Genomic DNA, 12,944 nt, shown 5'->3' on the forward strand with positions numbered 1-12,944 from the left:
GATGAAGTTATAAAAAGATTATTAGGATTCAGTAGGAATGTTTTGTTATAAAAAAAGGTGCAATATATAACTTAGATGATTAAGTAAGGTGAAGTTGTAATTTGACGTATATAATTTATGAAACAGTAATAAATTGATTTGTAAAAGAAAAAATTCAGTGTAGAAAATTAAAGAAAAATCAAGTATCAATTCCAATTTAATAATAGGAGAAACGAGAAAAAATATTTGTCAGTGGAACAGGAACATAATTAACAATAATCTGGAAGAAGAAATACGGAAAAATTTCTAAAAAGCGCATACCTTCAATTAATTTAGAAACTCTGATATGAAAAATATTAAGAGTTCACAAGAAAGGTATATAAGGTAGACACTAGGGACAGACTACAGAATGCCAGGATATATGGTAAGAGAAGAAGCGCAAAGGGATAAATTATGTATTAGAGCGGTAAAGAGGGCATGAAAATTTTAGACGAAGCTGAGGTATTTAGAAAAGGGATGGAGAGAGAGAAAGTGAACCAGAATAGCAAGATTTAGATTAGGAAACGAGGTAAGGGAGGGGATATTCTGGAAAAAAGAAGAGAAGAGAAAGTGTAGAACATGTTAATGGGAGGAGGAAACATGGTAGCATATAAGGAAAGGATGTATAAGAGAAATGGAAGATAAACGAAGGAGAAGAATGGATGAAGGAGTTGGTGGGTGCTAGAGAAGCGAATTAGAGAGAATGAAATAATGCATGTGAAAAAAGGTAAATCGAGATATAAAAAAGTGAAAGAAAGAGGAAACGGAAGTCGTTTAGATTAGAAGCGTAAAGATGGTAAGTAATGGTAATGTAAAAGTTAAGTAGACTAAGATGCGTTTGCGTTCTCATGCTCTCTCTCTCTCTCTCTCCCTCTCTCTCTCTCGCTTGCACAACTCTTTTAATATTCGGCCAAACTATGCAAAATACGGTTATAGATAATAACACTAAAACTAAAAACAGAACTATCAAAAAATTATTCATGAGAAACAAATCATTTTTATATTCTCATCAGAGAAATTATTAGATTTGTATAAAACAACCATCTTATGTTTAGAAATATCTAATAGAACATATCACTGAAGCAATAATATTGCTTTAGTAATTATAGTATGGGTAAAATACGCAAACTGTATCGCTGTAGCGGGTCGAGCAATACATTATGTTTGAAATAACCAGAATTAGGCGTGTATCGTTGAATTATTTCTTTCAGTGCGTGTTATAATATTACCCTATGTATTTAAAATTGCCTGTTCAACTAATTCAAGGAATATACTCGGAAACATTGCAACAAAATCTGAAGAAATCATTACATAATTATCTGGAACCGTTTTTCGAATAATAATTTGTTGAGATTTGAGAATAAAATTAAATTTTTGATCCAAAAATTAACTTGGAGTATTCATAGTTGAAACGACTATTCTCAAAGGATAGCCATTTTTCTGAATCTTTCTCAAACCATAACTTCTGGTAAGAACTGTGTCTACAGTATTATTATCAGTCAATCTTATATCTTTTCCTAAAGGGAAAGGGAAATTCTTACTCCAATTGTCAATGATCTTGGAAATGTCTCTTTTAATTTTCTAAACACATTTTCATTTAATAAATGCAAATTATCTAAATTGAAAAGTCAACTCTCAACATACATAACATAATCTTTTTTTTTATATGCACAGTTATATTGCCTTCATCAGCGTTCATGCAAATTGCATCACGGTTGCTTTTGAAAAAACTTTCTGTTATCAGGAAACCTTTAGAAATCTTATTATCAATGTTACTAATGTGCAGACAGTTTTTATGAACAAAGCTCCTTGACAATTGTAACACCTTTTTCGGAAATCTTGCTGATCTAATATCGGAATGTTGCATCTACATGATCCGACATCTTTGATTATTTCCAGAATTTGTTTCGACCTGATTTTTATCACACGGTTACTGAAACCTATACCTAATCTGAAAATATCTATGACTGCATTTAAAATTTGAATATCTGTCAAATTCACAAACCAAGGATCCTTATCTTCATCTCCAAAAATGTTGTGCACATTTAAATTTTGCTCTTGAATATTAATTTGTTTATTTTTCATAATAGAAAGTGTTTTCTTATGTGTCTTATTATTGTTTACAAATTTTTGATTAAAGAAAATTTAATGTTCTGAAAGATCAATAATCTCATACGTTGTAAACATGCTTATAATTCACAGACAAGAGCAGAAAAATAACTGAATAAGAATAAACGCAAAACTTGAAAAAACTGAGTGTGAGAAATGAAAAAGAACAATCAAAAATTAAAATAAAAAAGGTTTCAAAATACAAAAGAGAAACTGCGTGAAACACTAATTAACAGGTAAAAATAATAAGAAGGAAAATACGTCAGTAGGCAAGTGATAGAAAACTGGTCAAAATATTAATAAATAAGGGCACTGACTAGTATTACGGCATTTTCGGTGACGTTAGCCCTGAAATTTAAACGAACGAAGTGAGAATTATATATTTTTTAATATGTTAGAAATAAATAATAATAATATATTTATCGAACCATTTTTCGTTACAAGTTTACGATGGTAATTAGAATGTTGTAAATATAATGTGGTTTAAGATTATAAGGCATGCAAAGGGAGGTTTTAAATTATAACTAATTTTTCTATGTGAGTTCACTTCTTTATAAGGAAAATCTATAGAATTATTTCCTTCCAGTAATGACGAATGAAGAGCTGTTGAGAACATTTTTACACTGCTTACGCCTAGTGCTTGAGAAGGCTTAATCAGAAAATGAAACGCTACAAGTAACAAGTAATCCTATTAAACAAAAGTGCACCGTAACGAGGTGCGACTGTTCGCAGTACACGGTAACCTCTCACGTATTTCGAGTTAAACTAATGGAACAACTTCCAGGTACTCGGAGTTGCAGAGACAATGAATTGTAATTGAGAGAGTGATTCATTTCTCTGCTAATGGTATCGTAGAAAGTTAGATGATACTACATGAATAGTACTAATAAATTTTTGCCATTTTCTTTATTATAATTAGAAAGAGAGACAGTACGTAGATACTCTTAGAAACAAGAAAATTTAAACCATGGATAGTCAAATCAACCTCTATGCTCGTGCCTCGCACATTAATATTTCTATTACACTGTAAGCATTATTTCAAAATAATAGTTGAAGCAATAGTGGAAATAAACTCTATAGACATGTAGAGAAATAGGTAGTTGAAGAAATATATAAACATTAAAGATACTACACAATCGAAGCATCCTCTAAGCAATTTACATATCGTAAAGGATATTTAATGATACACTCGAACCTCTCAATAGTTCGCCTATCAGGACGCTAGGAGATATTTTTCTCAGGATCACGCTACCTCCACTAACGTCCTCCGCACCTAGAGACATTTACATGCTCTGCCTCTCAATAAGGCGTTCTTCGCTGCATATAATATACAGGGTGTCTACGAAGTCTCGGGATGGTTGGATATTTTCTCAGATGAAATATTTTTCAACAAAGTAAAGTTCATTCCTGAAGTAAATTTCAACGAGCAATTTAATGGTGATCTTCATTTTGACCTTAAAGTTGACCTTCATGGCTTTTTGAAGGTCAAATTTGTTTTTTTAAATGGAAACCCCCTTTTTTATATCTGCATTCGATAGAGCGGAAATTTTTACGTTCAGGCACGTATCCAAGTCATAGGTCAATTGTAACGTTCAGTGTCAGTTAGAGGTTATTTGAAATTAACAAAGTTTTCCAAGAGGTCAGTGAAATTCCTGAAGTAAATTTCAACGAGAAATATTCATTAGTGAGCTCTGTATTGATCTTGGTTACAGCGTTCTGAATATTGTAAAATCATGAGGAAGTTTTTCGTTAAAAGTTCCAGGTGTTCTGGTGAGAGTTCTGTTCCTCCCCGAAGAGTTATACGTCCTATACCGTTTTTCGATACCTAAGTCAATACCTTAGGCGATACCATAAGTCCTATACCATGTTTCCATACGAATATTACGAATCGAAACTAAATTTACGCATTTACGAGTACATACTTACTATCTTTCGCTAAAAGATTATTATGGCGCAAGCTGAACTTTCGGAACGAGAGAAGGTATCTGTATTAATGATGCGTGGTTGGGGAGATCGAGTTCTATCTTATGATCAAGTTCGTTTGCTTTTTAATCGCACTTTTTGTAATGGAGAAGGGTTAAATCCTGTCTCAAAATCAACAATTAAAGGAAATGTAAGGCGCTTTATGAATCATGGATCTATCAAGGACATTCAGAGAACTGGTCGGCCAAAATCTGCAGGATCTAAAGAGATGCATATGGACATAGACCAAGCATTTGTTGAAAACCCACACCTTAGTTTACGTCGAGCTAGTGATAAGCGTGACGTTGCTCCTGAGATAGTGCGAAATATTTTTAAAAACATTCATTTCGATCCTTACAAAGTTTATCTAGTACAAGAGCTCAAAGAAGACGATCCTGGTCGTCGGGTTGAATTTTGTGAAATTATGATGGACATAATTAAAAAAGATCCTCTTTTCTTGTACAATACAGTATTTTCAGATAAATCTACTTTCACTTTATGAGGTGAAGTTAAGAGGCAAAATTGTAGATATTGGTCCGACATAAATCCTGATTGGATGTTGGAGAGTCACACACAATATCCACAAAAATTAATGTTTGGGCCGGTATCTTGAATGATGCATTGATAGGCCCTTTCTTCATCGATGGTAATCTCAATGCCCGTGCATATGAAAAGCTTCTCAGAAACCAAATTGTGCTAAGAATAAGGGAGATTACAGACGATAATTTTCAAAATATTCGGTTCCAGCAGGACGAAGCAACGGCTCATTACGGTAGGGATGTTCGAGCATATTTGGATACTCAGTTCCTTTAAAGGTGGATTGGGAAAAGGGGTGAAATTGAGTGGCCTGCTAGATTTCCTGAGCTGACGCCTCTCGACTATTTTCTTTGGGGTTATTTAAAGAGCAAAGTATACTCAACGCAACCGCAAAGCTTGGACGAATTGCAGAATCGGATTCTGCAACAGGCTACTTTGATTGATAGGGAGATGATTCGTAATGCTGTAACTCATTTTTAAAATCGCATAGTTTTTTGTCAAGAAGCTGAAGGTTTTCAGTTCGAACATCTTCACTGAAGCGTGACAGGCAAGGGAACTCACGCTAATTAAGCACCTCGAAACGTGAGAGGCAAGGAGACTCACGCTAATCAAGCACCCCAAAGGGAACAGAATTGACTACGTCCGCGTCGTTGTTCCTGGGTAATGCTAAACGTAAACGCAAACTGCTTGAAAAAAACCTTGAAAATACCTTAAAGATCAATACAGAGCGCACCATCGAATTCCTCGTTGAAATTTACTTTAGGAATTACACTGATCTCTTGGAAAACTTGGTTAATTTCAAATAACCTCTAGCTCATCTTGAACGTTATAATTGACGTATGACTTGGGTACGTGTCTGAATGTAGAATTTTCAGCTCTATCGATTGCAGATGTAAAAAGAAGGGGTTTCCATTTGAAAAAATAAATCTGACCTTCAGAAGCCATGAAGGTCAACTTCAAGGTCAAAATGAAGGTCAACATTGAATTACTCGTTGTAATTTACTTCAAGAACGACCTTCCCTTTTTTGAATAATATTTTACCTGAGGAAATATCCAACCGTCCCGGGACTTTTTAGATACCCTGTATATGCGACACAGTACGAGACATATACATTAGGGTGGCCCAAAAATGCATTGCAAACTTCCTTTCACTCTAGGGTGCAAGTCACCCCCCCCCCCAAAAAAAAAAGGTTCACATTTCCATTTAGTTAACATGGGGAACTTTTAGATTTTCGAAAAATTGATCTCATACTTCGGGGTTTGATCGAAAAGTGGCAAGTTTTTTAGGAAATAAAGAGGAGTGCCTACAAAATAAAAAATACTAATAAATCCCCCCCCCCTCAAGCAACTCAAATATGCCCCAAAAAAACTACATTTTTACGTGTTATTTTTAATTCTCAGCAATTTCGGTCGTCTTTTTCATAGAAATAATTACAAATACACAATTTAAATATTTCTGAGGAATTTGTAATCATTTTTTAATGTTTAAATTAATTTAATTATTTAAAAACTCCTTTATTCCCAAAAAATAAAAATAAAATATTCATATTTTTAAATGAAATGTAATAGTTGGTCATTTTTTGGAGTAGTTAATTTGGTTAAAAACATTATTTAATTATTTGAACAATTTATCACTGTTCATTTACAAAATTTCTAAAAATTGAGCCAGAAAAATTCACTTTTTTAGCATTAACTTCCTATACTACTTTATGTTCAATAATTACATAATTCCAGTACATGTCTTTTAACGCTCAACAAATTCCCATTTACTTTAACAATTTTTATTTGCTCAAGTCGTTTTTTTCGATAACTTACCAAAATAATATAAAATAGAATACATACAATTGTTGTTCTGACTATATAGTATATAGGAAGAACATACTACCCATTTTTAAATTATCTTAACAAATATAATTTTTTGAAGAATGATTTCTTAAAAAATAGGTTTAATTCGTATTTGCTGAATTCAACATAATATTGAATGATTTTGAGGAGAGTTAAATTCTGTTAAAAACGCCACGTAATTGTTTAAACAATTTTTCTTCGTAATCCATCTATACTCAATTTGAAGGAAATTCGAAAAGGAACAGTAATTAATTGTAGAAATAATCACATTAGGCCTTCAGCAGAATTACTACTCCTTAAAATCATTTAATATTGTGTTCAACTCATAAAATAGGATTTTTTAGAAATATTCTCGAGAAAAATAATTTGCCTAAACAAATTTAGTTCATTAAAAAATTGAAAAATGGTTAATATATTCTTCCTATACATGTAATTACTAAGAAAAAAAAGCGTGGGATACCAACTTGAGATAAAAGTGGACATATCTTACTCAATTTTTAGATATTTTGAAAATAAACAATAATTACTTTTTATTTTAATAATCAAAAATTGTTTCACAATCTATGGTAGATATTCAAATGATCCATTTATAATCATTTATCTTTGAAAAATATCAAAAAATACTGAAAATTAACAGTAATACGTAAAAAAAGTAGTTTCTTATATTTTTGGGTCATATGTGGAGCGCTGTAGGGAAGGGGGGATGGTAAGAATGGAATGAAATAGAAGTTGTCAGTATCGTTTTATTTCGTAAACGCTCCTCCTCAATCTCTAAAAAACTTGTCATGTTTCGATCAAACCCTGAACCTTGAGTTGAATTTTTCAAAAATCCTACATTTCTCTATGCTGAATAAATAGGATTTGAAAGTGCCTGTCTGATTAAAAATGCTTCGACGTCAGTTAGAATTGGTTATGGCTTGAGTTCGTCTCCAAGACTTCGATGCTTGACTGCGTCTCAAAACTGACTCTAGACAAAGGCCTTCGTCTTACCTATGGCCACGACAGGTAAAACGCCGTTTACTTGTCTCAAGTCGAGCCTTGTCCTGGCTGAGACGACGTTTACTCGTCTCAAGACGAGCCTTGCCTTGACTACGATGGTCGAACCTTTTTCGGCTCTTAAATGAGATAAATATTGATAAATGAAAAATTTGTAATGATTAAATTAGTTGTTTTTAATTAAAAATTCAGAATCTGTACGTCCGAACGAGTATAACCCTTAGAATATATTCTTTACAAAAATTAAAATAGTTATTTTTTAGGAGGATATCCTAAGCCGTCAAAAGTGCGTAAAAACAAACAACATTTTCGGTATCATCGTCAAACAAGTATAATACAAATGACTTGAGCATGTCTCAAAACTGAGACATGCTCAGTTCGAACTTTCCGACTTCAGCATGTATTGATTGGGGGCAATTCAAGTCGAACTCAAGTTGAAGCATTTTTACTCGGGTTTTTTATGGTATGTATAGTTTCATTCTCACATTTGCCTGTCTGTATGATTGATTTCCTACAATTGCCTAGTTAGAAGAGAAGAAAAAAACGCATATGCCTTAAGGGAGTCCTATACTCTCGCGGTTTCAAAAAATCGATTTTTTTTATTTCAATCTATATGTATCTGAGAATGCCCACAGAAAGGATATCATGAAAATCGCATTTATTTGCAAGTTTCTGGGAACGGAAAGGTACCCGTCTCCAGCCGTTTCTGAGAAACTAAGCGCAGTACACCACGGCAACCAACAATCAAGTTATACACTGTAATTTATCTTTAAACGCGTTTTACCGAAAGTAGTTTTTTTTTTATCTGCCGAGTAAGACTTCTCATAAATGTATTGGCCGATTTCAATTTTTTTTCAATTATTCAGTAAAGATACCGCTATGTTGTCCCGAATATCAATTTTCTTATTACAGATTACCCAATTGGCCATAAACTTACTTGAGCGGAACCCATAAAGTTTCAAGATCAATGTAATCAATGACGTTTCAAGGTCGCGAGAGTTTTTTTTCATCTTCAAAATTAAAATTTTAAATTAAAAACATATATCTTCGAAATAAAAAAAAACTTTTAAATGTATTCAGTAGATCCTTCGCAATTTATTCCCAAAAAACCGCTCAATTTCAGTCCTCGAGAGAAGAGGACCCCCTTAAGTTTTTCTAATAAAAAAATATCTTTTGGATTAAAGTGATGAATCTGATTGTCAAACTACGTATGCACTAATATATTTTTTTTCTAACGAAAAATATAATTTCCTCGATACGTAAAAATAATTGCATAACAAATATTATACATTCATCTTAACTTATACATTATTTTATAATTGCAGAATATAATTAATTCTCAGTACATACTTGCTACGATGTGCAATATGAATGTACATTAATAAAATGCACAGGCAGATTTATTTTCATTGGGAGCGCCCTTTTGAAAGGACAATGTTTCGATATCTCCCTCCGCCAACGCAGAGGCTAGAATGTGGGGCAAACGTTCGAGCGCAGTTGAGGAGAAGGCGCTCTATTAAAAAGCGCCCTAATGAGTGGATCGACTCTATACAAATTCGTGGACATAAATAGACAAAACAATATTACTATGTGATGAAATGCAAAGTCAAACAAGTACCCTTACAGAAATTTCGAAAGGGCTCTAGTGAGGTTCTTACTAATTTTCTCTATTTATAATCTTGCTCTACTAACAAAAACTAGTTTGGGACTCATCTGGAACGTAACTTTGAGGCCATTGGCGGCCTAATATATTCTCGACCAGGGTTCTAGTGAGGTTCACCTGCCTACAACCCAGTTGAAGAGAATGGACCCTACGGGGCCCCTTAAGAGGCCCTGTGTTCGCATTAAGTTATTGAGATAAATAATATTCTGTATGGAATTCCTCACTTGAACCTAAAAGGGCCTGAATCAATTTGCATATTTAACACAATATATAGTCAAAGCACCGTATAAGCGTGATGTGTCTTATGCATTTATGTTTCGCAAAGAGTATATCCATTGAAATTGATACGACTGTAGTCTACAGCCATATTGATATACTAGAGGAAATTAGTATTTGAAGAAATATAGACATTTAAGGCAATATTTCTATAGTCAAAGCATTATACTAATGTCAGGAAATTGATTATTATCGAAGCAATTCTACATGTCAATAAAATAAAATATTATATTATGGTACGCAGTATAGAAATTGTAGAAGATGAATCACCGATACAATATATCTATGCTAGGAAATCGATATTCGCAGCAACTACATAGTACGAGCCTTTTATTTGTAAATATTCCTCTATCTATTACCTAGATTAAACTCTTTAAACAAAAAAAATATTTAACATAATTTTCAGACAAGATGATAAAAAAAAATTTACTTTAAAATAGAACTCTTTTTCCTTAAAAAGATCAACTATCATCGCTTCACTGGAAATCGAACCACAGCACTTCCGATTTCCGTTCGGGTGCTTTTCTGTTAGGCTTTTAGAGAGGCCGAAAGAAGAAGCTTTTTTCAGAAAAACATGGAAGTTATACACAGCAATCGGAATTTCTGTGGTTTTATTCCCAGTGGAGCGACGATAAAAATATTCTATTTTCCAGTCAAAGTATGCAAGATACAAGAAAATAATAAGAAAAAAAATGAATCTCAAAAACATATACTTTCGAAAACACTATTTTGGGATCAAATGCATAGTTTTTGCTTCAATTGTAAAATATGACTTTATTGCATTTATAATAATATACGTAGTTTTCGTTTTATACGTCAAAAATGACTTTAAAAGTCATATTTTTAAATTTAGATCGAGTATCGAGATCCGCCAAATTTTTCCGTATTCTGAGTTCCTAGCCCGGCAAATTGTTTTGTCAATAAAGAACTTTCTGCTTTGATAATATTTTTTGCCGCTGTGGAAAGATAGTAAAATATTGTACTATTTTATCATATTAAGTTATATATTTATTTTCGTTACTTTATTTTTATTAATATTAAGTTATAAATGCACATAAAGTGTCATATAATGAATAACATTACGCTCTGAAATTACACTAAAGAATTGCTCATCACTTCATTATTCCTAGAATAATACACTTTATCAATAATTGATAGATTGTCTAGCAGATGGCAGCACTTTAGATTCAAATCAGGTAGTCTGAACATCCTTGTCTCTTGATTTTATTTAACATTATGAGGCTTGCAAAAGAGGTTCTAGATATGACAGATAACTCACTATGACCATCACTAATACACGTATTTTTTAACGGGAAATTTGGAAAACAGGTTCGAGTTGTGACAAATCATTCTTCTGTAACCAATCACTGACGTATTTTTTTGAAGGTAGAGCTAGAAAATTCCCCGTGATATGATAGATCACGAAATGTTAACTATTTAATAAAGTTTTCAATAATATTTGTTAAGGCAATGCTTACTGCCGAAAAAATGCCGGACTTCAAAATTAAAATACGGCAAAAAATGCTGCATCTGTATATACTGCGTTACATTTATGGAAAAAATTACACAAGGTACAATAAAATGTTAATTAGTCAAATTCTTCAACTAAAATAGAAAACTTAGACCGCGATAGAGAAATAACTAAATCATACACTGAATATAATAGAGTTCAAAATAATGTAGAAAATTGGGTTTTTGGACATACATAAATCGAGTGCGAACATGATCAAAATATACTCGTTAGAGACGGAAAAGCTTTAAGAAAAGACAAATCACATTTGCCAAATGACAGCTGTCCCTAGTTTCATCTTTAATTTTAAAAGGTCTATGCACAAAAGTGGAGAAAGTGCGAAAACCGAGCGCAAGGGTGTGATTTAAATATATTATCGAGCGCACTCAAAACCTGTGAGCTGCGCACAATGACACGTATCAATATCCTCTAATTGGTAGTTCAGTAATAATTTTATACTTTTCATAAAGTACCATATACATGGATAAATAATACCATAGACGGAATTTCAACTCGAATACGTTTTATCCCGTGGTTGCCTTTACATTTCATTTCTATTCTCGTATTTGAAACTCCGGAAACTCTTCTCCAGATTTGTAATTACGGTAATTAAAGTCGTCTGTGTTCTTCTTTGTTGAATTCACGGTTCGATAAGCACCGCACAGTAGCGTATAATGTTCGTTGCCTCAACAGTGAAGTGGCCAGACGGAAACAATGTTGGACACGAGATATCGGTCTGCCAACCCCCACGACGCGTTCTAATGGGATTATGCTTCTGCACTGGCCGAGTATGCGAACGGGTATTGTCCTAGAACCCTGTTTTTTTACCTTTCAGTGCGTCCTTTACATACTAATGTTACCCTGCTGGATATAATATGAGTCAAGCCTGCCCTGCATATGGAATAGTTCAAGTTGTTAACGGAAACGACTTCTCGGTCATCTTCTGTGAATGCCTCGCATTTGCTAATAAAACCAATGGAAATTTTTATATTTATATTTATTTTTCAGTTCATAAATGCTATTAATTAATAAGCTCGTCTCGTTTCAGATGCGCCAGATAACTCGGACAATTGAAGAAATACAAGAAATTAAGTCGATTGGGTTAAACGATTTCGAAACCTCTATTTCATTTAAATCTTTCGAATATCCCGGGTAAGAGTATTTAGTCTTGATTTTAGCTTGCGCAAAGACAAGTAAATTGAATTTATATTCTGTGTATCTAGCTCATGGACAAAACCACATTATTTTTGATGTCCTAAGACGAATATTTTTTACTTAAAAATAAAAACATATTTCTTAAGACAACATTATTTGATTTGGAAAAAACCAGTACTCGAAGACAAGACCAAATTTTAACGAGGCCTCCGAGGGTAATCACTAATCCGCTATAAATTGTAGAGAATTTTTAAAATTAAATTTTTTCTGAATAGGGATCTTCTCTTACGCCTCGCTGGGAACTGTACCACAAGTTTACCGATTTTAGGTAGGTGCTCTTACCATTAAACTGCTGCTGAGAATGAAAGAAGAATATTTTTTCAGAAAGACGCTGTCTTTTTCAAGTTGTTAGGTTTTTAATACAAGTCAACTTCACAATCATTGTTATCATTTCCGATAAAATTACAGATACTATATAAGAAACTACATAAGAGACATTATAAGCTTAGAATATTTTTCAAAATTAAAAATATTACTTTAGTAAAACCATATTGAATTTTGGAGCTTCATTTTTTTAATCATCAATATTTTTGGAACTGATAATTGACTTTTTATGAAACTTTGCAGTATTTGAGGACCAAACATCTTGTAGTATTTTACTGCATTAAGTTCTTACAGCACGAATTTTGCTCAAATGGTTTATTTAGGAGTACTGAAGAAAATTCTAAATTTTCTACAAAATGTATACGACGCATTTCAGTAATATTTGTGAAAAAAGTTGTGAAAATCTTGTTTTAGCGAACAGAGCCGCCTCATTGTCTTTTAGAGCACAATCTTTCATATAAATGAAACAAAGAAAGAACCCTATATATA

This window comes from Belonocnema kinseyi, chromosome 1, assembly GCF_010883055.1.
Source record: "Belonocnema kinseyi isolate 2016_QV_RU_SX_M_011 chromosome 1, B_treatae_v1, whole genome shotgun sequence".
NCBI lineage: Eukaryota > Metazoa > Arthropoda > Insecta > Hymenoptera > Cynipidae > Belonocnema > Belonocnema kinseyi.